Here is a 25,027-nt window from a genome sequence, read left to right as displayed (position 1 = left end):
CAAACTATGAACATCTGGATTTCTCAGTAGTTTATTACTCAGCACCAATTAATCAATCAACATCCTGGTTTTCAAACATAAGCTCTCATGGACTTGGAGACTTGTGCTGGCAAATTTGTTTCTGAGCCTGCCAGACTGTGGAATGGAGGTAAGTTGGCCATGGTGACGTCACCTGTGTACTTGTCTAGGTGGCCAGCACCCCTCTCTTTCCTCAGGTGCCAGCTGACCTGCTGCATGACTTTCACATCAAACCACTGCCTCACTTGTTCCTCAGCATTTTTAGCCAGCCTCTGGCCTTGCTGTTAACCTAGTCTGCCCTTAGGAAGTGCAACCATGATCTTATGTGATCTGGACTTCTATTTAGAGCACATCTTCATTGACCTCCTTTTGAATGCTTTTGAGCCTTTGATGCCAATCATCTACTTTCTTGATTCTCTGCCAAATCTTTAAAAAACTATTTCCTTAGAGTCACAGATGTAGAAAACAAACTTAAGGTCACTAGGTGGGCAAGAGGGAGGGGAGGGATAAATTGGAAAACAGGGATTGACATATACACACTGCTGCTGCTAAGTCGCTGCAGTCGTGTCCAACTCTGTGCAACCCCACAGACGGCAGCCCACCAGGCTCCTCCATCCCTGGGATTCTCCAGGCAAGAGTACTGGAGTGGGGTACCATTGCCTTCTCCAAAATACACACTACTATGTATAAAATAGAGAATAAGGACTTACTCTATAGCACAAGGAACTCAAATACTCTGTAATGACCTATATGGAAAAAGAATCTAAAAAGAGTGGGTATGTGTATATGTATAACTGACTCACAATGCTGAACACCTGAAACTGATACAATATTGTAAATCAACTATGCTCCAATAATTTTTTTTTAAAAATAAATAAATTAAAAGTATTTCCTGCCCAGACTCCACTTTTGCTTCCCCCTTAAACATAGATATCTCCAAGGCAAAAGAGAGCAGAGGACACTGGGGTCAGACCACTTGAGTTAAAATCTACTTACCAACTATGTGAATTTGGGCAAATCATTTAATCTCTCTAAACTCTGACTATTCATCTGAAGAAACAATAACAATAATACCTTCTAAATAAATTTGCTTTCAGTTTGTTTTTGTTGTTGTTGTTGTTCATACCAGATGGTTTGCAGGATCTTAGTTCCCCGACTGGGAATTAAATCCAGGCCCACAACAGTGAAAGTGCTGAGTCCTAACCACTAAACTATCAGGGAACTCCCTGATGTCAACTTTAAACAAGATAATCCATGTAAGGTGTAGTGCTTGGCATGTGATGAACACTCGGGAAGTGATGGCTATCTTATTCTCAGTCACATCCATGGCTTCCATTACTATATGAGATAATGAAATGGATTTTTCCAGCCTTGCACTTTCTCCTAAGCACCAGATTGGTATTTTAACAGCCTGCTAAGTTCTTTTCCATTCTAATTTATTTCCCACAATGCTAACAGAGTTTTATCTTTTCTTTCAAGAATAGTCTATGATATCAATCCTCTGGTTATCATGTAATCAACTCCAGGCCTTTCACATCCTGGCTACAGCTCGCCTCCTCACTCCCTCCCCACCGCCCCAGGGAGGAACATCCTACCTCCTGCACCGAGGCCATGATAGATGCTTTGCTCTCTCTCAAGTGTCCTGTCCTCCTCAGAGACTCCTGTTCTCTCAGCCTGGATACTCTCCTGGTAAACTCTTGCTCAGCTTCAGCACCCAGCTCAAACAGCACTTCTGTGACACCTCCTCTGGACCAAGACGCTGTCAATGTCTTAGGACAATGTTGGTCATGTTGTACTGACACTATCTGTGTCTCTCCCCTTCACTTGGCTGTGAGCCCCCTGAGGGTGAGCAACTTACCCACTTGCGTGGCATTTTCCTGGAGCAATACCTGTCACAGTGGGAAGAGAAAGAAGGCGGGTACTGAGAAGCTAGCTGGCAGCAGCTACCCTGGCGGAGGAATTGCCAAGTTCCACACGCTAGGCCTAGCATCCGACAACTATTTCTTCATTCAGCCTGCCTCTGTAATCATTCCTTGTTCTATCTTGTCACATTTGCCTGAGAAAGCCCCACCTCTGGTTGCACTAATTTGCTCAGGCTGCCACAACCGTATTCCACAGACTGGGGGGCTTGAGCAACAGAAACTACATTTTCCTCACAGTCCTGGTGACCAGAGGCCATGGACAAAGTGCCGTCAGGGTTAGTTTCCTGTGAGGTCTCTCTTCCTGGGTTGCAGACAGCTGCCTTCTCTCTGGGTCCTCACGTGGCCTTTCTTCTGTGCACGTGTGGCATTTAAGAGCCTTTTGCTGTCTCCTTCTCCTCTAATTAGGACACCGGTTCTATGGGATTAAAGCCCACACTTATGACCTTGTTTAACACGTATGCCTCCTCAGGTCCTTTCTCCAAGCTCAGTTACACTGGGGTAACGGCTTCAAACATATAAACTTGTGGGGGACGCAAGTCAGACCTTAACACTGCTTAAATCTGTCTCCCTACTCACGCTTGCACCCAAGCAGCCAGACACAGGTGAAGAAAACCATACACCGTGCCAACTAGTCTCACTTTAAATTTAGGATCTTAGACTTCAAGTGAGCCCGTCTGGCTAGGCTATGGACATTCCTAGTTCCTCCGCTCACCCCCTCACCCCCTTCCGAAGAGGACTATTTCATACCTCCTCCTCTGTCTCCAATGCCCACCTCTCTCCTCATCATCAGTGCATGACCTTACTTTCTATTTCACTGAGGAATTCAAGCATCCGTCTCCCCACCTTTCTGCATCTATTCCTGTAGGTCTACCTTTCTGTCTACAATACTAGGTGAATCATTCTGAATGTGAAGGAGCAGGATGCCCGGCAGAGACCAACGTCTCAGTCAGGTATGGATTCTATCCCCCTCAGCAGCTCTGCAAGAATCCTGTTTCCTGGGGACCTTCATTAGTGGTACAGTGGATGGAAATCCAACTGCCAATGCGGGGGACACCAGTTCAATCCCTGATCTTGGAAGATCCCACATGTGGCAGAGCAACTAAACTCCCTTCACCAAAACTACTGGTCCTGTGCTCTAGGGCCCATAGTTGAATCTACTAAGCCTGCATGCTGCAACTGCTGAAGCCTGTGCCCCCTGGAGCCTGTGCTTGGCAATGAGAGAAGCCACTGTAATAAGAAGGGCACGCACCGTAATGAAGAGGAGCCTCCGCTCGCCCCAACTAGAGAAAAGCCTGTGTGCAGCAATGAAGACCCAGCACAATGAATAAATAAATAAAAAGAAAAAAAAAAAAACAGAATCTTATTTCCTACAATATCAATTTCCACTTTTTTATTAGATAATTTCCTTCAGCCTAAAATCTGAAGCTTATGAAATAGACACAATTATCTCCCAGCTTAAAAGAAAACAACAGGCAACAGCAAAAAACTTCCTAGAGCCCACCTCTTCTGGCTGCTGCTTCATTTTGCTCTGCAGAAAAATTCCTTGAGATGAAACAATTCTCTCTCTCCCCTTCTTCACCACCCATTCTCTCTGGAACCCACCACCAATGGGGTGGTCTTCTCCCAGTTTATCAAAAACATTTTCCTTGAGGTCACCAATGGTCTCCGGTGGCTAAACCAAGGAGCAGTTCTCAGTTCTTATCTAACTCAACCCATGAGCAGCCATTGACAGGGTTTACCACTACCTACTTCTCATCTCCCTTGTCTTCCAAGACAACTTGCTCCTCTGCCCTTGGTGGCCCTCATTCTTGGGCTCAGTTGCTGGATACCCCCTTCCATTCCTCTATAGTGTGAAGTCTCAGGCCTCTGGCCTCAGACCTTTTTCTTCTCTACAGTTGCCCCTCGGTGCCAGGATCTTGGCTTTAACTATCATTTTTTATTCTGAAGACTCACCAGTTCACATCTCTAGCTCCAACCTCTCCCATAAACTCTTCTTGTCATGTTCTATGTATATATGCATGCTCAGTTGCTCAGTCATGCCCAACTCTTTGCGATCCCATGAACTGTAGCCTGCCAGGCTCCTCTGTCCATGGGATTTTCAGGCATGAATACTGGAGTGGGTTGTTATTTCCTACTCTAGGGGATCTTCCCAACCTATGGATCAAACCGGGTCTCCTGAATTGCAGGCAGATTCTTTACCACTGAGCCGCCAGTTAAGCCCATTGCATATTCTATAGACCCTCCAAATCAACATATCCAGAACAGAACTCTTAGTTTTCTTTACCAAAGTTGTTCTTTCTTAGTGCTCTCCATCTCAATAAACTACATCATGATTCACATAGTTTTTCAGGCTCCAGACCTTGAAATCATTCTTGACTCTTTAACAAATCATATTCAACCTACCAGCAAATCATGTAGAGTCTAACCATGAAATAGATTGAAGACTTACCCATCCCTATCCTCTTTCCTGCTGCCAACTTGGTCCTTGCCATGAGGACTTCTCTCTTGAATTATTGCAACAGCCTCTTACTATATATTAACCTTGTCTCACTGCTTCCATTCTTGAGTCACTACCAATCTTTTTTCACACAGCAGCCAGAAGAAGCCTTTAAAAAGTAATCAGATTGTGTCACTCTTCTGCTTAACATGTTCTGACGGCTGTCATCACATGGAAAACCTAAAACCCTTCAAGGTTTGGTTCTTTAGCATCTGACACTGTTGACCTCCTTCTGTGGTCTGACCTTCTTCTCTGATCCTACTGTCTGTCACCCCTCCTCTCTTGCTGTGCTCCCAGTACAACTATAGGAAAAGCAAAAAGGTCAAATCCATGTCTGCCTCAGGGCCTTTCACTTGCTGTTCCCTCTGCCAGGAAACCTCCTTCCTCAGGTAACCACATAGTTTTCACCCTCACTTTATCAGATTGTTGCAGAAACGCAAGTCTGTGTGCCCAATGTACAGTGAGGACAAACAATACCAAATCATCAGAGTTTGGAACAGAGAAAGGTTTATTATGGGGCCATGTGTGGAGATGGGTGCCTCAGTCCTTAAAAAAACCCAACCTCCCCCACCCCTTTGAGGAAAATGTGGTTACCACTGCAGTGGAGACCACTCCTTCTCCAGACTCACTGCTGTTCATTCTCACTGAGGAGCCAGCTGGTTGGAAGACGCCCCACAGTCATGGCTTGTAAAGATACAGGCAAGACTCCCGTGAAGCCAGAGATGGCAATTCACCAGATGGAATCACCCTCACCAGCCACAACCTAAAGTTTTTGGAGAAGGCACGTGCTGACCTGATCACAGCTGCTGAAGAAAAGAGTCTCAAAGTGAAAGGACCGGTTTGGATGCCTACCAAGACTCTGAGAATAACTGCAAGGAAAACTCCTTGTGATGAAGGATCTAAGATGGGATCATTTTGAGATGAGGATCCTAAAGCAACTCATTGACCTGCACAGTCCCTCTGAGATCATTTTAAGCAAATCACTTCCATCAGCATTAAGCCAGGAGTCAAGGTTGAAGTCTTCATTGCATATGCTTAAATCAACCTAATAAATTGATAATCAGTTGTTAAAAACAAAAACACCTCCCCCAAAGCCTTCAGCAAAGCCCTTTTCTAGGGAAGGTGAGGGAGGGCTATGGTTAGTGGTTGCACACTTCTTGGTATCAGATCCTTTATTCTGGAGTCAGGTCGTGGTCAGGTAAACAATGTTCCTGTGAATCTCCACCAGTCCATTGTTCTTCCCTGCTCTGACAAGAAAGGGCAAGGTCCCCAGGCATGAGCTTCCCACTCTGAGGTCCAGGTCTTGGCTAAGAGGAGGCAGATCTCAACTGGCAGCTCCCTCATGGCCAGGGCCCCAGACCCTGCCCAGCCATCATCAACTGAGGGATCCAGGTGCCCAACCCAACTCCTCAGGCTCCTCAGGCCGCCCACACGGCCGGGACTAGGTCCCGCGGCTCCGTCCTATGCAGACGGCCACTGCCATTACGTTGCCGAGACGGGGGTGGGGGAGAGGTTCACCATAAGCTCATAGTCTGGGTCCGGCCAGTGGGCAGCCTTGGCCAGAGCTATGGAGCCCTACTGCACACAGCCCCCAGCTTGAACCTTCCCTGCCCCCGCAGCTCAGCTGCTGGCCCAAGGCCAGGTGAGCTGTAGGGCCCCGGGGAGAAGGTCGGGATCCCCCTCTTACCTCAGTCTCCACCTGAGGACCACCTCTCCCCCACTGCTGGCTGAAGGAGCCCAGCAACGGTCTCTCCTCGACAGTTGCTCACTGGGGGCGGGGCCCCCTGCAGCCCTGACCAATGGCTGAGCAGGACCGCCAACGGTTGCTCACCGACAGTTGCTCGTTTCGTGGAGGAGGGGGTGGTGGCCACTGTGGTGCTGACCGATGGCTGAGCACTCGTCAGCGGTTTTGTGGCAACCATTGCCTGGTAACAGGGCGGGGGGTAATGGCTCTGCACAACCCAATGAAAGTGTGAAAGTGTTAGTTGCTCAGCCGTGTCTGACTCTTTGTGTCCCTGTGGACTGTAGCCCGCCAGGCTCTCTCTCCATGGAATTCTCCAGGCAAGAATACTGGAGTGGGTTGTCGTTCCCTTCTCCAGGGGATCTTCTTGACCCAGGGGTCGAACCTGCGCCTCCTGCATTGCAGGCTGATTCTTTACCACTGAGCCACCTATTACAAGATCTGCTCAAATATGACTTCCCTAGAGAAATTTTCTTTGAGCGGCCTCCTTCCGATCTAAATAACACATTCCAAGCTCTCTCTCTTTAGCTTGCTTTATAGTCCTCACAACACAGGTCTTGGTTTGATGTGTTACCGTATCTATTTGTGTCCTTGGTGACTGCTTCTCATGCTTGAAAGACAGAGCCTGTTCATTTTGCTCACTACCTTATTCCCGGCACTAGGACAGTATCTGGCACGCAGTGAGTGCTTATATTAGTTTACAAGGGCTGTCTTAACAAAGGACCACAGACTGAACGGTTTAAACAACAGGAAATGATTTTCTCACAGTTCTGTAGGCCAGAATTCCAAGAACAAGGTGTCTTAGAACTGGTTCCTTCTAAGGGCTGTGTGGGAGGCATCTGTTCCAGATTCTCTCTTGGCTCGTCATGGCCATTTCCCCACTATGTCTCTTCACATTGTCCTCCTTCTACATGTATCTCTGTGCACAGATTTCCCCCATTTATAAGGACACCAGTCATATTGGGTCAGGGCCACCTTAATGATGTCACTTAACTTGATTACTTCTCTAAGACCGTTCTCAAAACAATGTTACATTCTGAAGTACTGAGACCTAGCATTTCAATATATGAATTTGGGGAAGGTCATAATTCAACACATAAAGTACTTAAAGAATTTTTGTTGAATTAATGAATGCATGAAGGCTGACCAACTGGATAAATGAATCTCAAAAATGGTTCTTTATATACTAAGGATACTAATCTGTCAGTACGACATATACTTATTTTCCCTGATTTATTGTTCCTCTTTGAACTTCTGATGTCCCACAAGAACATGGTTTATACAAATCCAATCACATTCTCAAAAGCATAACAACACCACATATTCCAAAGTTGATATAATTCATTTATCCTAAGAGATGATAATGTCATCTTTATCAAGGGTTCCATGCTGTTTATTGTCGACAAGAGCATCTGGGCCCCTTCTGTGAATTAGTCAGAAGTGTGTTTTTATCCTGCAGCAACATAAATATACACTAGGGGTTAAGGTAGAGAGAAAAGGTAAACAGGCACCCTGAAAAAATGCAGATCCATCTTTTGTTTACTAATCCATTTATTTATAATGAGTGAAAATGCTACTAGATGTGTGAGCTAAATACCATCAACTTTCTCCTGCCAAACATTCCTCCTCCCTTTATTAGAACTCTACAACATATGCAGAATTTCCCTGGCAGTCTGGTGGTTAAGAGTCCAAGCTTCCACTGCAGGAGCCATAGGTTCAATCTCTGGTCAGGGAACTAAGATCCCACATACTGCATGGTATGGGTGAAAAACAAATAAATAAAAACATATGCAAAAGAAAGAAACAAGATGAAAGTAAATCATTTAAGATTCTCCTGAGGAAAAAGGCAGATATCAACCATATAGATTAGGTATGGATTTTAAAAGTATCACTGCGTTTTATGGGATTTTTGATTACATAAAGAATTACTTAAGCTTGTAAATAGACAAGATATGGGTAATTGAATATAGGACTCATGATGTTTAACCAATGCTTGCAACTTTGCAAACTATCCCCTTGCTATGTGAAGAACCCCCTGGAAAAAAGAACTTACGTAAATAGAGTTCAGTGTCAAATAAATTAAAATTCAGAGCCAAGCTAATCTGACATACTTAATAATATGCATCATTATAGTGGTGCTTGAAAATTAAGAGTAAATGGAAAATGGTTCACTTAGTGATTTTAATTAGCACCTTACAGTCTAATTAAAATGTCTAGGTTTGGCTCAGAAAGAGGTGAGATGAAACATGGGTGAGCATCATCTTGAGCCAGGATCCTTCTGAAGAGACTTCGAATTTCAGGACCCTCATGCCCAAGTGATAGACATTTTTCTTGGTCCAGTGGGGCACCCAGGAGCCTCCAGCTTTATCTAGCTGTTCCCTTTATCTGGAATGTCACCATCCCTCCTCCACAGGTAAGTCCTCATGGTTCAGATTTCATCTAAGGTCACATCCCAAGGCATATATTCATTTACTCCTCATGACAGCCTCATGAGAAAGAGGTACTAATGTTCAGGATCAGAATTGAACTTTTTCTACATATAACTTTACTCTTTCTGCAGCTGCCTCCAGTTCTTGGCCCAGGATGGACACTTGGTGATGGTGGAATCAGTCAGAGAAGGAGTTGAGACACAGGTGCAATAGAGGAAGTACAGACAGAGTGCGGAGCATGTTACCTGGAAATTTAGGTGGCAGGAGGTGGTTTAAGATGACAGAGTGTTGCCTGGAGAGGTCCAGGATAGGAAGAAGTTCTGACAGGTGGACAGAAGAGTGATAAAATCTGCATTGTGGGAAGATCTAGGCAACCTCAGTCCCAGTGTCTCTACCAAGACTGTCAGGACACCAGCCTCTGGGAGGGCGTGAGAGGACCTAGCATCCCATGTTAGAAACCAAGGTTGGAATCAATTATTGGAACATGGGGTACAAGCTCAGTGAGATCTTTAAGCAAGACTGACCAAATGCTATAAAACCTGGTTTGAAAACTTGGAGCTGACAAACAGCACTTCTTGCACTTGAGACGAGGTTAAGTTAGCTCCTGTGTGAGTACTAGGGGGCTACATTTTGTATGTCCAACTCCTTGTTCTTGTCATCATAATAAAAGATAGATACCCATATCATGGGAGATGCATTATATGTGTTTGACCTTCCACTTAAAATAACATTCTTTTTCTTTTACCTTGATCTTAGACCTTTCACTAAGCTTAATAATTTACTAAGGGAGAGTCCTTGAGAGTCAGCACTCAGGAAATAAGCCACCCCAGGGAAGTCGCCTAGAAATACTGAGTTTGTCTGGTAGTATTTGCACGAATCCTCCAGCCATCCCTTTAAGTTTTGCCTTCAAAGCTTTTGCATTCTCTGCTTAGAGGAAACTAGATTTGTAGAGACCCTCAACAATAGGTGAAAGTGTGTTTTCTCCGACCTAAAATGGTTTGGCCTGTTGCATCCCTCTTCAATATTTTGTTTTTGCTGCTTGTTTTATGAAAGGAAGGTATGGGGTGTGGTTATTAATAGTAACAAAGTACAGGCCAAACAACACCAGAATAGGATGGCCTCATAAAAGACCAAAGTGATGAGTATTTCAGGCAGCTACACAACAAAGGAAAAGTCTAATTTTTGGTGTGATTAAAATTAAGTTAAAATGAAAGAATAATTTGAAAATTTGTAAAAATAAAATACAAAAAAAACTATCTGGAAAGAAGAGTGTTTCTTGGGAATTAACCAAGAGATATGAGAGGAGCCATTCTTAGTCATTTTTAAAGCAGCCTCTGGCCTTGAATGTGATGTTAAGAGTCTTAATAAAGATGCTGAATGCGCAGGCAGAAGAGATCAAGGTCATATCTTGGGTTCCTGATGAAGGGAGTTCCATGTAGCTGGGTTTACGGGTGTTTAGGGATAGAAATGGATCTCCATAGACTTCATGCTGCCCACCATCTTCCAAACAGCGAAGACTCTGCTACTCATGACCCTCCCCCACCGCACAACACACAGACACTTTTTAAGCCAACATCTAAGTGCTTACTCCATGCCAGACAGTATTCTAAACAGCTTATAATAACACATTAAACCCTCTCCACAACTCTGTGAGGCAGATACATTTTAAAGATAGGGAAGTCAAAGCAGAGAGAAGTTAATTTACCTAAGGTTCCAAAGAGAGAAGGATGCCACTGATCAGAGCTTTGGCTCCAGAGAAGAGTGCTTAACTGCATTTAAGATTCTTTCCATTAAAAAAAAAAAATAGGAGGGGGGGACACAGAAAAGGGTTAGAGACAGCTAGACAAAACTTACAGCAGAGCTTGAGAAAAGGGGGGAGTGTTTTTCCCCAAATTCAGACCAATTCAAATTCATCGGCAAATAAGGAGAATTGAGAACGCACCCCTCCAAGTCGTTGAGTCCCAATTCCCCTCTTCTTGTTCTTTCTTCCATCACACTTCTAATGGTGGCACTAGTGATAAAGAACCCACCTTCCAATGCAGAAGACATAAGAAGCGCAGGTTGGATCCCTAGGTCGCGAGAATTTCCTAGAGGAGGGCATGGCAACCCATTCCAGGTTTCTTGCCTGGAGAATCCCATGGACAGAGGAGTCTGGCGGGCTGCAGTCCATGGGGTCGCAAAGAGTCAGCCACAACTGAAGCAACTTAACACGAATGCAGGAAACCGTAAACTATACTTTTTTTTGCTTATAAATGCTCTGTCTCTCCCCTCTAAGAAGTAAGCATGTAAGAGCATATATCTTGGTCTCTTTTGTACCAGAGGCATCCCAAGTGTCTAGAACAGTGACTGGCCCCTGGTGTGCTCTTGGTATTTATTAAATAAATACCTATCACCCACTCACCTACTGAGATATTTGGGAAGATAAAAATCTTAGATAAAGTATTAAGAAGTAAAGAAGACGCCTTCTGATGTAACCCAGTGTGATGCAATTGTTATTGCTATTTTTAACATTCAAGGAATCTCTCAGTATTAAAACTGCGCTGAAACTGAGGTGACACCCATCTGGCCCAAGGGAATTATCATGTAAGTAAGACAAGTAAGACTAGACAAAAAGCCACCACAGGAATGAGACAGAAGGAAGTGGGAAGAGGGTTATTGGTTTCAATTTTCTTTTTCTTCCCAGGCTTGTTGTTTCACTCTTTTCCCCCTACTTTCTTTTTTCTTTTTTAAATATCCCATTTGATCCACTTTTAAAAATCATGCACGCAGACACTTCATTCTGGTGAAATCTTTAATTGCATACTTTTAGAAGGTTGTTCTAGGATTAGCCAAAGCACCCTATGGAGTAACTGAGTCATCCTCTGTGTGTGTGGAATAAGGGATCCCTCTGTGAAGTCTGACCTTAATGATATCAGAGGATGTGAGGTAACCCCATGAAGCCCAGGCTCCCTGTCCTGCAACAGAAGGCTTGCTCTTCACCCCTGTCCCCTCCAGGCTCCCTCTGTTGTTCAACTGATGCAGGACTCTCCCTGAAAGAAAATATCTCCACCTAATCATCTGATCTTACCCATGAATGGGACTGTCAGGGAAACAGAATTCAGCAGGGAGTGTGATATAAATGGGAAGGTTAATCTGGACTCCCTAGTGGATCTGCTCCTGTGACTTTAATTCTTATTTTGTCTGCTTTTGTTGTTATAGGCATACATAATGGCTTAATTCAGGGAGCTCTGCCTACATCTCTTTGCCTGACCGTTCGGTTGGGTGCCTTTGTTTGGCTCACAGGGAGATAGCCTGGTCCTGCCCACCTGAGAAGGACTGTGACGTTGAGTTCTTTGCGAAGGAAATGGTACCCCTTATCTGCTGCTTACCCCTGGTGTGACTCAGAAATTCACATTTGGGAGGTTGGAATCGCAGATAGCTGTGGCATCTTTATTGATATGACAGGTAGATACTCCACTTCACACCAACCATGAAATGACTGTAAGGAAGTGAAACTAACATATCTCCCTGACTGAGTCTTCCCATTCTAGGAGATATTTGCAAGAATTAAATGGTCTTTTTACTTTGTTTCCTCACTTCCCCCACCATCTCTGATCCATAAAAGAACTGGGCATCCAGACAAGATGGTTATTTTGAGGGACTTCCCAGGTGGTCCAGTGAGAAAGACCCCCTTTCAATGCAGGGGTTGTGGGTTCGATCCCTGGGCTGGGTGTTAAAATCCCATATGCCTCTCGACAAAAAAAAAAAAAAAAAAAAAACTAAAACAAAAACCATAAAATGGAAGCAATATTGTAACAAATTCAATAAAGACTTTAAAAATAGTGTGCACTTTTTAAAAAAAGATAATTACTTTGAGACATTAGTCTGCCATCTTCTCCATCTGCCAGCTTTCTCAATAAAGTCATGTTCCTTGCCTCAAGACCTCTTCTCTTGGATCTCTCAGATTTATTGGCTTATCATATGGTGAGCAGAGCAAGCTTGGACTTGGTAACAAAGACTGCTATTGAAGGATGTTTCTTGTGATTCTGCAAGTGCCCAAGGACCTGTGTTCCCTCACAATGACACTTGGGGTCATATACCTGATACTGAGCAGGGCCCTGTGGGGCTCCTGGGCACAAAGACTTTCTGTGTCCTAAATTCTTTTGATTATAGTAAGGAGTCTTCATTCAGCCTCTATGACCTCTGAGTGCCAACGGGCAGATTTAAGCCATTGGTAATTAGGGAAGGGAGAGGATGCAAGACCAGGGAAAAGCAAAGAGGAGCAATGATAGTCAGCCTTGGGGCAAGGTCCTGATTCCCCATCAACTGGTACTTACAGCAATATCTTTGAGGTGCCTAGCAGATACTAAAACACCCACTGGGTGGTAGAAGTTCATGATTGTATGCTGTTTACAAGCATGTAGACCCCAGAAGAGTTGGAGCCTGAAGGTTGATGATGCTGACTCCTACTTACCTCACCATCAACAGATCAGAAGAAAGTCCATGAGCTGGTCACACCCTCCTTGAACCATCACTATAAAACTTCTTGCTATCTTCTCCAAGCAGGGACGCGTTTTTTTTTAAGCAGGGGCACGCTATGTCTGCCTTTGCCTGGCAGAGTAATAAACTATCCTTTTCTACTCCACTCAAAATTCTTTCTCTGAGATTCAATTCCCACTGGTGTACAGAGAAGCTGAGCTTTTAGCATCACACCCTCAGGGCACATGGTGTTTCACAAAGCTTCAATTTAGTTCAGTCTCTCAGTCATGTCTAACTCTTTGTACCCCATGGACTATAGCATGCCAGGACTCCCTGTCCATCACCATCTCCTGGAGTTTACTCAAACTCAAGTCCATTGAGTCAGTGATGCCATCCAACCATCTCATCCTCTGTCATCCCCTTCTCCTCCCACCTTCAATCCTTCCCAGCATCAGGGTCTTTTCAAATGAGTCAGATCTTCGCATCAGGTGGCCAAAGTATTGGAGTTTCAGCTTCAACATCAGTCCTTCCAATGAATATTCAGGACTGAATATTTACAAAGCTTAGCCACTGTATATAATGAAGAGATGAAGATTCAGAATTACCCTGAAGAAGAATTAGAGAAAGAGGGCCTCACACTATTAATGTGACTAATACTAAGAGTAAAAAGTAAAGGGAGCAGTATCAACAACCTCAGATATGCAGATGATACCATCCTACTGGCAGAAAGCAAAGAGAAACTAAAGAGCCTTTTGATGAAGGTGAAAGAGGAGAGTGAAAACATTGGCTTAAAACTCAACATTCAAAAAACTAAGATCATGGTATAGGATCCCATCACTTCATGGCAAATAAATGGGAATAAAGTGGAAACAGTGGCAGATTTTATTTTCTTGGGTTCCAAAATCACTGTGGACAATGGCTGAAGCCATGAAATTAAAAGACACTTGCTGCTTTGAAGAAAAGCTATGACAAATCTAGACAGTGTATTAAAAAGCAGAGACATCACTTTGTCAACAAAGGACCATATAGTCAAAGCTATGGTCTTTCCAATAGTCATGTCCAGATGTGAGATTTGGAGCCATAAAGAAGGCTGAGTGCCAAAGAAATGATGCTTTTGAACCGTGGTGCTGGAGAAGACCCTTGAGAGTCCCTTGGACAGCAAGGAGATCAAACCAGTCAATCCTAAAGGAGATCAATCCTGAGTATTCATTGGAATGACTGATCCTGAAGCTGAAGCCCTAATACTTTGGCCACCTGATGCAAAGAGCCAACTCACTGGAAAAGACCCTAATGCTGGGAAAGATTGAGGGCAGGAGGAGAAGTGGTTAACAGAGGATAAGATGGCTAGAGGGCATCACCAACTCAAGGACATGAGTTTGAGCAAGCTCAGGAGGATAATGAAGGACAGGGAAGCCTGGCATGCTGCAGTCTGTGGGGTTGCAAAGAGTCAGACCCAGTTTCGTTACTGAGCAACAACAAAGTGACCAGAATGTAATAAGCACTTTATAAACTCACATGTATATCAGTTTAGTCCTCACAACAAGCCTATGAGGACAGTGCTGTCATCCTTACGTATAGATGAGGAAGACTGAGAGGTTAACTATGTGCCCAGGGTCACTTATGCAGACAGCAGCAGAAGCAGTAGGACCTAGACCCAGGCTCTAGGCTGTAGAGTCTCGTTTCTTGACCACAATTCTGTGCATTTAAAAATACACAGTGATAATGACAAATACCTGCCAAACAGGGTACTAAGTGCTTTACAGATTTTCTCGATAAATCTGCACAAATTACACTATGCGGTAATCCCAGTCCAATCCTGAGAGAAACATCAGAAAAACCTGGACCGAGGGACATTCTGCGGGATATTACGCTCCTCAAGACCATCAAGGTCATGGAAACTAAGGGTAGATTGACAAACTGTCACAGACCAGAGTAGGCTGGGAACAAGACAACAAAATGCAACGTGGCTTCCTGGACCGGATCCTGGATGTGAAGAGGACGTCAATGGAAAAATAGGGGAAATCGAAACAAAACCTGGAGCTTAATAGTAGAGTACCAACATCCTCTTCTTCTCAGGTGGCACTAGGGGTAAAGAACCCGCCTGCTAATGCAGCAGACATAAGAGATAGGGGTTCAGTCCCTGGGTTGGGAAGATCCCCTGGAGGAGGGCATGGCAACCCACTCCAGAATTCTTGCCTGGAGAATCCCATGGACAAAGGAGCCCAGTGGGCTACAGTCCAAGGGGTTGCAAAGAGTCAGACATGACTGAATCAACTTAGCACAACATGGCAACATCCACTTGCTTATTTTGGAAGATGTTCTGTGATAATGTAAGATATAAATGATGGAGAAAAATTAACTGAGGTCCAAGCGAAAACTACATACTGACTTTGCAACTTTCTCTAAATCTAAAATTTTAAAAAAATTTAAGGAAAAATCCCTATGAGGTAGATACTGTAACTCTAACCAGAAAACCGTGACTTAGAGAAAATACCTTGCCCATGCTATTACAGCTATAGAAGAATTCATCCCAATAGGCCCCTAGAATGATTTAAACAGGATCCCATGTGATTCACTTAATCTCATAGAACTTTTTTGTGGTGTCCTAAGGGGACCATGGCCTGATGATCCCAGAGAGGACCTGACCAGGCCTTGTCTCTTTTGTCCTTAACCCAGAGGGTTATACTGTACATTTATTGAATGCTTACACACTTCAGTTTCTTTAATCCTCAAAACAATCCTATAAAGTATTACTACATTTAATGTACAAGGAAAATAAAGCTTAGGGAGGTTCATAAACTTGCCCAAGGCCATACAGTAACTAATTAGAACTTGAGCTTGAACCCAAATCTGTCTAAAACTAAAGCACTGGCATTAGCTACTCACTCCCCCCCTGCCTCCATGCAACTTTTTAAAAAATTTTTTGGCTTTAACTAGAGCAACAGTTAATATTAACTACAGATAAGAAATGTCTGTTACATTGATAGAAACTTTAAGCCACTTCATGTAAGCTATGGCTGTCATCTGGAAGATAGTAATATCATACTCAAAGGAACTATTCCTAGCATGTCTACAAGTTATATTTGCCACCTTACTAGAAGAGTTGAGGAGTTTTGTTTTTTTTTTCTTTCATTGCTTTTCTTACTGTGAGAGTTAATGGAGCTGAGGTGCAGTGAGCTGGAGACTCTTGTACTCCATGCATCATAAACACCAAAGAAATCAAAGAAAATACATTGTCTTCATTTGTTACTGAAACAAACAGAAAGTATATAACTTTGCTTCCAAGTTCTTGAAAGATTTTATCAAACATACAGTTAAAATACATTTTGGTAACTTTGTTAGCCCAGTTTTGAGAAGGAAAATTCTCTGTTGTTCCACATCGCTTTTTAAATTCATGGTGCTCGAGGCCTCTTAGAAGCTTCAGCCTTTTTTGTTGTTTCTTAAGCACATTTGTATTCTCTTCTCCATTATTTCTAGACAAAATGACCCTTACAGAAAGTAACTTCTTTTGCTTTTCAAATTCTAATTTCTAAGAGAACTACTGAAGAGAACCGTGTTAGCTTTCTCGTAACAGGAAATTGCAGGGTTGCAGCCACTCTACCTCTTTGCCCTTGAAGTGAAGGGAGATCTAGGGTTTCCTTTCCCCGGCCGCCAGGTGAGGCACACCAGTCATGTCCCTGGTGGGACACACATGTTCAGTCGCTTCAGTCCTGTCTGACTCTTTGCGACTCCATGGACTGTATACTGCCAAGTTCCTCTGTCCACGTGATTCTCCAGGCAAGAATACTGGAGTGGGTTGCCATGCCCTCTTCCAGGGGATCTTCCCAAGCCAGGGATTGAACCTCCCTTTCCTGCGTCTCCCGCATTGCAGGCAGATTCTATACAGCTGAGCCAGCTGGGGAAGCCATGTTCTTGGTCAAGAAGTAATAAAGGGATCTAAGCAGTAACTTCTGACCTTCTCACCTCAGGTCTGATAGCTTGTCCCAGTGCTGGGCCCACAAAGACACCTTCCATCTGGAAGCTCAGCTGGGGCTGAGAAAAAAGGAGCTGGTTCACTTGGCCATCAGGTGAGCAACAGAAGGAGAGACGGAAATACTTCACTGTCAAACACCAAGCCTTATACCAAAGTATTTCAAGTTCTTCCTTGGCAAAAAGGTTATTTTTCAATTGCTCTGATTGATAATACTAGAAGTTGCTAACATGTATAAGATTCCTACAAACATGCCAGACATTGCACTAAATAGGTTTACTCAGTTGTCCTAATTTAATCCCAAACCAAGTACTACCTTCATTTTACAGATGAAGAAATATAAGGCAATGATTCAAAAACTGTGTTTCTTAAAGCACCATTGGAGAAGGAGGAGGCAGGATCTGGAAAGGGATAGGAGCCTGAGGAATGAGAGGCCAGCCTCCAGGATGCCCATTCATTCCTAAATGAACCAGAGCAGTTCTACTTTTATCTATTTTTCTTATAGATAAAAGCAAATAAAACCTAACCTATATCTATATCTATAAAATCTAAATCTATATCTATAAACTGTCCTTTAAAGGGTTCCAAAGTATGATGATCAGTTTTATAGGACAACTTGTCTAGGCTATAGTTATTTTTAAATCAAATACTAATCTAGGTGTGGCTGTGAAGGTATTTTGTAGATGTGATTAACATCTATACTCAGGTGACCTTAAGTATGACTTTCAATAATGTGGGTGGGCCTCAGGCAACCAGATGAAAGGTCTTAAAAGCAAAAACTGAGGTTTCCTGGAGAAGAAATTCTGCCTCAAGACTGCAGCATTAATTCCTGCCCTAATTTCCAGCGTGCCTGTCCTACAGACTTTGGACTTGCCAACCCCCAGAATCGCATGAGCCAATTCCTTAAAATAAATACCTCTTTCTCAATACACATGTATACTTCAGGGATACTGTGGTTTCAGTTCCAGACCACTGCGATGAAGTGAATATCACAAGAAAGTGAGTCACACAAATTTTCTGGTTTCCCAGTGCATATAAAAGTTGTGTTTACACTATCCTGTAGTCTAGTAAGTGTGCAATAGCACTGTCTAAGAAAACATACATACCTAATTTAAAAATCTTATTGCTAAAAAATGCCTTCAATGAGTTTTCATCTTTCTGCCAGTGAAGAGCTTCACATCTTGTGAGAAATACCAGAATGTGACAGAGATATGAAGTAAGCTAATCCTGTAGGGAAAATGGTGCCAATAGACTTGCTTGATGCAGGGTTGCCACAAACCTTCAATTTGTGGGAGAAAAAAAAGCATTATCTATAAAGCACAATAAAGCAAAGTGTAATAAAACCTGGTATGACTGCCTATGTGGTTAACCACCTATGTGGTTAAAGTGTGAAGATATGAATGGAGAAGGAAGAAATGTTTGGGTTGTTTCAACCGTATCTGTGGTAGTTTTCCCCCCTAGTTTTATTGAGATATAGTCAATGTGTAACATTATATAGTTTAAGGTATACACCATGAGGATTTGATATATGTATGTATTGTGAAATGACCAGCATAGCGAAGTTTAGTTAACCATCACCTCACAGAGTTACAATTTTTTTTCTATAATGAGAACTTTTAAGATCTAGTTTCTTGGCAATTTTTAAATACTGTCAACTATTGTCACCATGCTGTATGTTACATCCCCAGGAATTACTTATCCTGTAACTATAAGTTTGTACCTTTTAACTACCTTTATCCATTTCCCTGTTCCTCTGTAGTATTTTATTTCAGGTGGTGTAATGGGTGAACCAATGTTTATTATTCTTTTAAAAATTAGATTTAAAATCCATTTTTCCTTACTCCTCACTTAATACGCTGAAAGTAGCGTCCAGTTAACAGCCCCAGGAAGCACACATCTTGCTCTTGCCACGCCCACGGCATTTTGCACCTCCCTCCTCTTGGTGCTGATGACACTGGACTGCGTTTTGATGGAGAAGTGTGCTTCATTTTCTCTGTCTCTCCCAATGGACTGAACTCTTTGTTTTATTTTTGGCTATGCTGCGCACCTTGTGGGATCTTAGTTCCCTGACCAGGGATTGAACCTGGGCCTTTATAGTGAAAGCATGGAGTCCTAACCACTGGACCGCCAGGGAATTCCCTGGATTGTGAACTCTTAAGCACAGGGGTCATCGATTCCTCTCTGCTGTCTCCTTAGCCCTGTGTACAAGGCTCACGCAAAATTGGCGCTCAATAAATTTATGGAATTGACAGGTGGCTGTATGGATGTAAGGTGGGATGACGTCCTCTGAGCAGCCAGCTAAGCAATGCCTAAATTCTAGCCCATAGGTTTCTGCCACTGACTCCTTCTCTCATCCTCTTTCCTCCTAAAAAACTCCTCAAGGGGCTGTTTAAGTAATAGGTCTTATAGAGAACATACATACATGGCAAAACCTTGTCCACAGCTACAATTCCCTAAGAAAGAGCTCTCCTGGGGGTTCAGAGAGATTTCAGGCGCTCTCTGGGCGATTTTGGAGACGAAGGGTAGAGATACTCCCATTTATTCATTTCCTACCATGTGATACTTTCACATATAATGTTCTCATTGAGGGGTTCCCCAGGCGGCTTCCCAGGTGGCTCAAGGGTAAAGGATCTGCCTGCCAGTGCCGGAGACGCAGGAGACGCCAGTTCAATCCCTGGGTCAGGAAGATCCCCTGGAGTAGGAAATGGCAACCCACTCCAGTATCCTTGCCTAGAAAATTCCGTGGAGGGAGGAGCCTGGCAGGCTACAGTCCATGGGGTTGCAAAGAGTCGGACACGACTGAGAAGACACACCATTCTCATTTAGTTCTCACAAGCATGCTGTAAAGTGGGTATCACTATTGCTCTATGCCCAGACGAGAAAACAGGGCTGCAGAGAGATGACGGATCTTGACTAGGTTCCAAGGCGGAGCCCAGGCTTACCTTCAGGTCTATCCAGCACAAGTGTATTCCTTTATCACTCTCTCTGGGCTGTTAAGGACACCGGAGGCTTTGACCCAAAATGAACCTTAGAGGTTATCCATGTAATCCACTTTTTGCTATTAAAATAATTTTTTTTTTTAAAAAAAGAAGAGCTTTGTAACATGTCTCTTGCCAAATAGGATTTTTCCAAGAGAAACAAAGGATGCCCAATTATCCCTTAAGTCTGTAATTGATTGAGCAACTCTTAAAATTAGCCAGGAACCTTTTTGGCCATATTGGATCTGTGAGGCATGCCCTGCCTTTTTACATATTTGGGACATGAATTCTGGCTTAGGTTCCCCTAGCACAGAGATTGCTTTTGTTCACCTCCAAAGGCAGCCGACTGGCCTCCTTCACCACTGCTTCTGCTGCCAGCTCGACTTATTTACTTATTAACCAACGTTTATTGCACACTTGCTGTCTGTCAGGGTCAGGACTAGGCATTTCACCTGAATCATCTCAGTTAATCCTAACTGTGACCCTATGAAGACAGGAATATAATTAACCCTATTTTATCCTTAGGGAAAAAAAATTGCTTACTCACAGAGACTATAACTGGTAGACCTGGATTGGGATCCAGATCAGTGTGAATCAAGAACCCGTGTTTTCGCCAGTTTATGAGTTTGCCCCACAGGCAACAATGCAGTCATGTTTGGTATGACATCAATACATTGCTCTCTGAACACTGCATTACTGCCTCCCACTGGTCAGCATTTCCTATTGGTCTGAGCTGCGTGTGACAGGTTGACTTTTTTCCTTTCTTAATAACAGATCTGTGGTTTGTGGAACCATCAGGCACATCTACAGAATCACAAATCCCTTTCATAAGTAGAAAAGATTCCTTTGTCTGGATTTTTAAAGCTTTCCTTAGAAAGACCCCTTTTGTTGAGCAAAAAAGGCAGGTAATTCTGTTTTCAATATGGGAGCTGGGAAAAAGGGAACACAAATCCCTTAACGTGAGTGGCTGTTTCCAGATGGCTGTATAATCGAAGCAGAATGGTCAAGGGTGAAGCCATTTTTTGAAGATCTTTGTGAACAGGATTAATTTGGTGAGGTTTATATCACGTCTAGAACTTTTCCATCGCACATTATTTATTTGTTTTTCAATTAAGAGGAATTTATTTCTTAGGTAACACAAATATAAACAGACGGTAGGAAACACCCACAGGACGGAAACTGGAGAAGCAGTGGTGTAATGGAAACAGCTGTCGGAGAAATTTCTTGAAGCTCTGTTTATGACCACCTCCTTTTGGGAGATGAGGAAGGGAAAGCAGATGTCAGGCTGTGGGATACTTTATAGAGATTTGTTTATGATTATGTCATCCTGAATAGGAGAAGGAAAAGAGATACTTACTGTTTAGTTTGGAATGCGGGATCAATCGGGGATAATTTGGCATTGATGAGCGAGGCCTGGCCACATGGACTATGAAGCCAATACTAACGAAAGGAGGAACATTAGTGAGAAACTGTCCTGCTCACATAGACAGGAGAGAGACAGTGTGTGTTGGTGTTAAGCCTTAAACAAGTTGGAGGTGGTTTTTTTTTTTCTTTTGTAGTGACATCTTCTAGGTTCCAGTTACAACTTCCCACATAGACAAAGTAACCTGAATTGGGACTCAGTATCAGTCCAGACTTAGTCTCAGAGGGTCACTAGTATCACCTCCATCCTAAGGAAGAAAACCCAGCCTGTGAGGGTACCCTAGAAGCCAAGGGTCATGGAACATGTGCTGGGTGGCCCGGTGGGGTGGGGGAGGTGGGGGCGTGGGGTGCGGTGTGACGGGGGAGCAGGGATCGGGCAGTGAGAAATGATGCAGGGGGAATAGGGCGTGGTGCCAAAGACTTCTATTCCATCACTTTCCTCTTTTTAAACACTCTACTGTTCTTGATTAGATCTTACTCTATGGGTGGGCTGAGAAGGATTCCTTTCATATCTATTCTACAGAAACATCTCCAGCCAACTTACAGATGCCATCTGCCATATAGAACTAGAGAAATCAGGAGATGGCAGACCTTCTGCCTCTGCCTCTAACTAGCTGTTGACCCTGAGTAAGTCACTTCAAGTAAGTCCAGGCTTCAGATGTATTGTCGGGAAAAGGGGTAGACTGAGCAAAGGATGATTTCAAAGGTCTTTGTCAATGCTGAAATTTATAGGGCCAGGAAAATTATTTTCCTATAAAATTCATTTGTGGTTTTTTGTATCTGTTCATAAGTCATATTTCGATGGCCATGAATAAAACTTGGTAAAGGATGAAAATACAGCTTTGGTGATAAACATGTGTCTACAATGGATATTTCTGTTTGGAAGATTTCCCCACCTCATGTCACCTTGTCTAGCAATGAGGGAGTTTCTATATCTGCTAGGCTGAGCCTTGACATATTTATACCTAGCTCCTTAAAAGAGAAATTTTTAGAGGGTCCTTAAAGTTATTCATTATAACTTTAAATGCAGCATTTATTAAATACTCTCATAGCCTTGGATAATCATTTAGGTATTATCTAATTTTAAGGAAATACAATGCTTAGTAAAACCTAAGTCTTTACATAATCACCTCTTTTACTTTATGACAACTTCTCTGTTTTTAAATATGCTTTGCCTACTAAAGTATGAGCCCCTTGAAAGTACAAACCATATTTTCTTTCTCTCTCTATTCTCTATTACTGAGTATAGTATTCTTTAAAATTTTTTTATCTATTTAGTTTTGGCTGTGCTGGGCCTTCGTTGCTGCCTGGGCTTTTCTCTAGTTGCGGCAATTAGGGGCTACTCTCTAGTTGTGATGAGCAGGCTTCTCACTTCAGCGACTTTTCTTGTTGCGGAGCACAGGCTCTAGGGCACGTGGGCTTCAGTAGTTGCAGCTCCCAGGTTCTAGAGCATAGGCTCAATGCTCTGGTACACAGGCTTAGTTACTGCGTGGCACATGGGATCTTCCTGGATCAGAGATCAAACCCACGCCTCCTATGTTGGCAGGCAGATTCTTTTTTTTTTTTTTTCATTTATTTTTATTAGTTGGAGGCTAATTACTTTACATCATTACAGTAGTTTTTGGCGTACATTGAAATGAATTAGCCATGGATTTACATGTATTCCCCATCCCGGTCCCCCCTCCCACCTCCCTCTCCACCCGATCCCTCTGGGTCTTCCCAGTGCACAGGCCCGAGCACTTGTCTCATGCACCCAACCTGGGCTGGTGATCTGTTTCACCCTAGATAATATACATGTTTCGATGCTGTTCTCTTGAAACATCCCACCCTCGCCTTCTCCCAGAGTCCACAAGTCTGTTCTATACATCTGAGTCTCTTTTTCTGTTTTGCATATAGGGTTATCATTACCATCTTTCTAAAGTCCATATATATGTGTTAGTATACTGTAATGGTCTTTATCTTTCTGGCTTACTTCGCTCTGTATAATGGGCTCCAGTTTCATCCATCTCATTAGAACTGATTCAAATGAATTCTTTTTAATGGCTGAGTAATATTCCATGGTGTATATGTACCACAGCTTCCTCATCCATTCGTCTGCTGATGGGCATCTGGGTTGCTTCCATGTCCTGGGCAGGCAGATTCTTTAACCCTGAGCCACCAGGGAAGCCCCCTGAGTATAGTATTCTCACTCAATAGTTGAATTTTGAATAAATGAAAATTAACTCACTGTCCATCTATAGTAACACTTCAAACTTGAGCCATACCTTCTTCATGCATTAAAAAGAGCACAGTCTAGGGACTTCCTTGGTGGTTGAGTGGTTAGGACTCCATGATCATCAGGGGACATGGGTTCAATCCCTGGTCAGGGAACTAACATCCCACATGCTGTGGGATCTTAAAAAAAGAGTACAGTCTTGTGGGACTCATGAGGTTCACCTGGACGACTTCTCAGCCTCCTCCTCCCTCTTCATTCATACAACTGGTGGTGATGGAAGAGATGTAGTTCAGAAAGACTTACCAGATGATTATAATACACATATTTCCTATCTTCCAGAGTGAAAAAGAAGCTTGCATTCAAAAGTTGCACATTTCCTAGCCATTCCTGCGGTGGGCTCTAGCCTGTGGAGTTCGCAGCCTGCTGAAGGGCACTCAAGATGTGTGAGGCAGCACAATGAGTTGGGATGGAGTGGAGACAGATTTTTTTTCCTACTGTGCAAGCCTGCATGGGAGCAGAGGAAGAAAAAAATAAAACGCCCTTCTTTGAATGCCTGCTCTCCTTCCTTGAAGGCAAGGAAACCATACACACCTAAACTGAACTCTCAGGCACCAGGAGTAAGCGTGTTTTTAAGGACTCCTTGTTGATGCAACTGACAGACACAGAGAAGAAAAGGGGGAGTAGACAACTATTTGATATTTATATATCAAGATAAATCAGGAGCCTACCTTTCAAGCATCAAATTAATATGAAACTCTTCCCAAAGCAATCTTGCCAAAGGGAGAAAATATCAAATATCTGGAAATATTCAACACAAAATGAAAACTGCATGAAGTAGAAACATTTGGACTGAGTTTGATTGGAAACAAAGGAACATCCACGAGCTTTATGGAGGTTTGAGATCTTCAGCTCAAAGACCTTCTCCTCAGAGGGCTTTCCCTGATCACCGGAACTAAAGCTGCCTGCTGGTTCTCAGCCACTGTATCTCATCATGTTGCTCTGTTTTGCTTTTTCCACAGCACACATCATCTGAAATTATCCTGTTTTTGTATTTGTTTTCTGTAGCATGTCCTTAAGTGCAGGCATCCTGTCTTATTTTCCACTGTGTCCCAGCCCCTTGGCAACAGTAAGTCCTCAGTGAGTACTTATTGACTAAGTGACAAGGTGAACACTATGCATGGCTCATTGGAGATAGTTCCTCAAAACAGTTTTCAAGATGGAAAAGTGTCAGAAAAAAAATATTCACTCTGTTCAGGATTTTCCTCAAAAGAATGATTGGAGAATTGCCATAGTATAGTTGTGAACAGCACAGAACCATCAGAATACCTGAATGTATTCCCTACAGAACCTGGAAAAAGTGAAAGAAAGTGAAAGTGA

The 25,027-nt window shown here is 43.2% G+C and overlaps 1 long non-coding RNA gene and 1 pseudogene across 1 annotated transcript in view; one reads left to right on the top strand and one right to left on the bottom strand.

Moving 5' to 3' along the window:
• Nucleotides 1-6,198, bottom strand: part of LOC139030857 (uncharacterized) — a 132,859-nt gene extending 126,661 nt beyond the window's left edge. Inside the window, exon 1 of the long non-coding RNA XR_011483291.1 lies at nucleotides 6,125-6,198. This is a non-coding gene — a long non-coding RNA (uncharacterized lncRNA). The remainder of the gene's footprint in view (nucleotides 1-6,124) is intronic.
• On the top strand, nucleotides 5,118-5,476 carry LOC139030856 (small ribosomal subunit protein uS10-like; annotated as a pseudogene).
• Nucleotides 6,199-25,027: the final 18,829 nt, after the last annotated feature.

This window comes from Odocoileus virginianus, chromosome 24 (genome assembly GCF_023699985.2).
Source record: "Odocoileus virginianus isolate 20LAN1187 ecotype Illinois chromosome 24, Ovbor_1.2, whole genome shotgun sequence".
NCBI lineage: Eukaryota > Metazoa > Chordata > Mammalia > Artiodactyla > Cervidae > Odocoileus > Odocoileus virginianus.
Note: the sequence above shows the minus strand (reverse complement) of the source record. Positions and strands in the feature narration are given on the sequence as shown.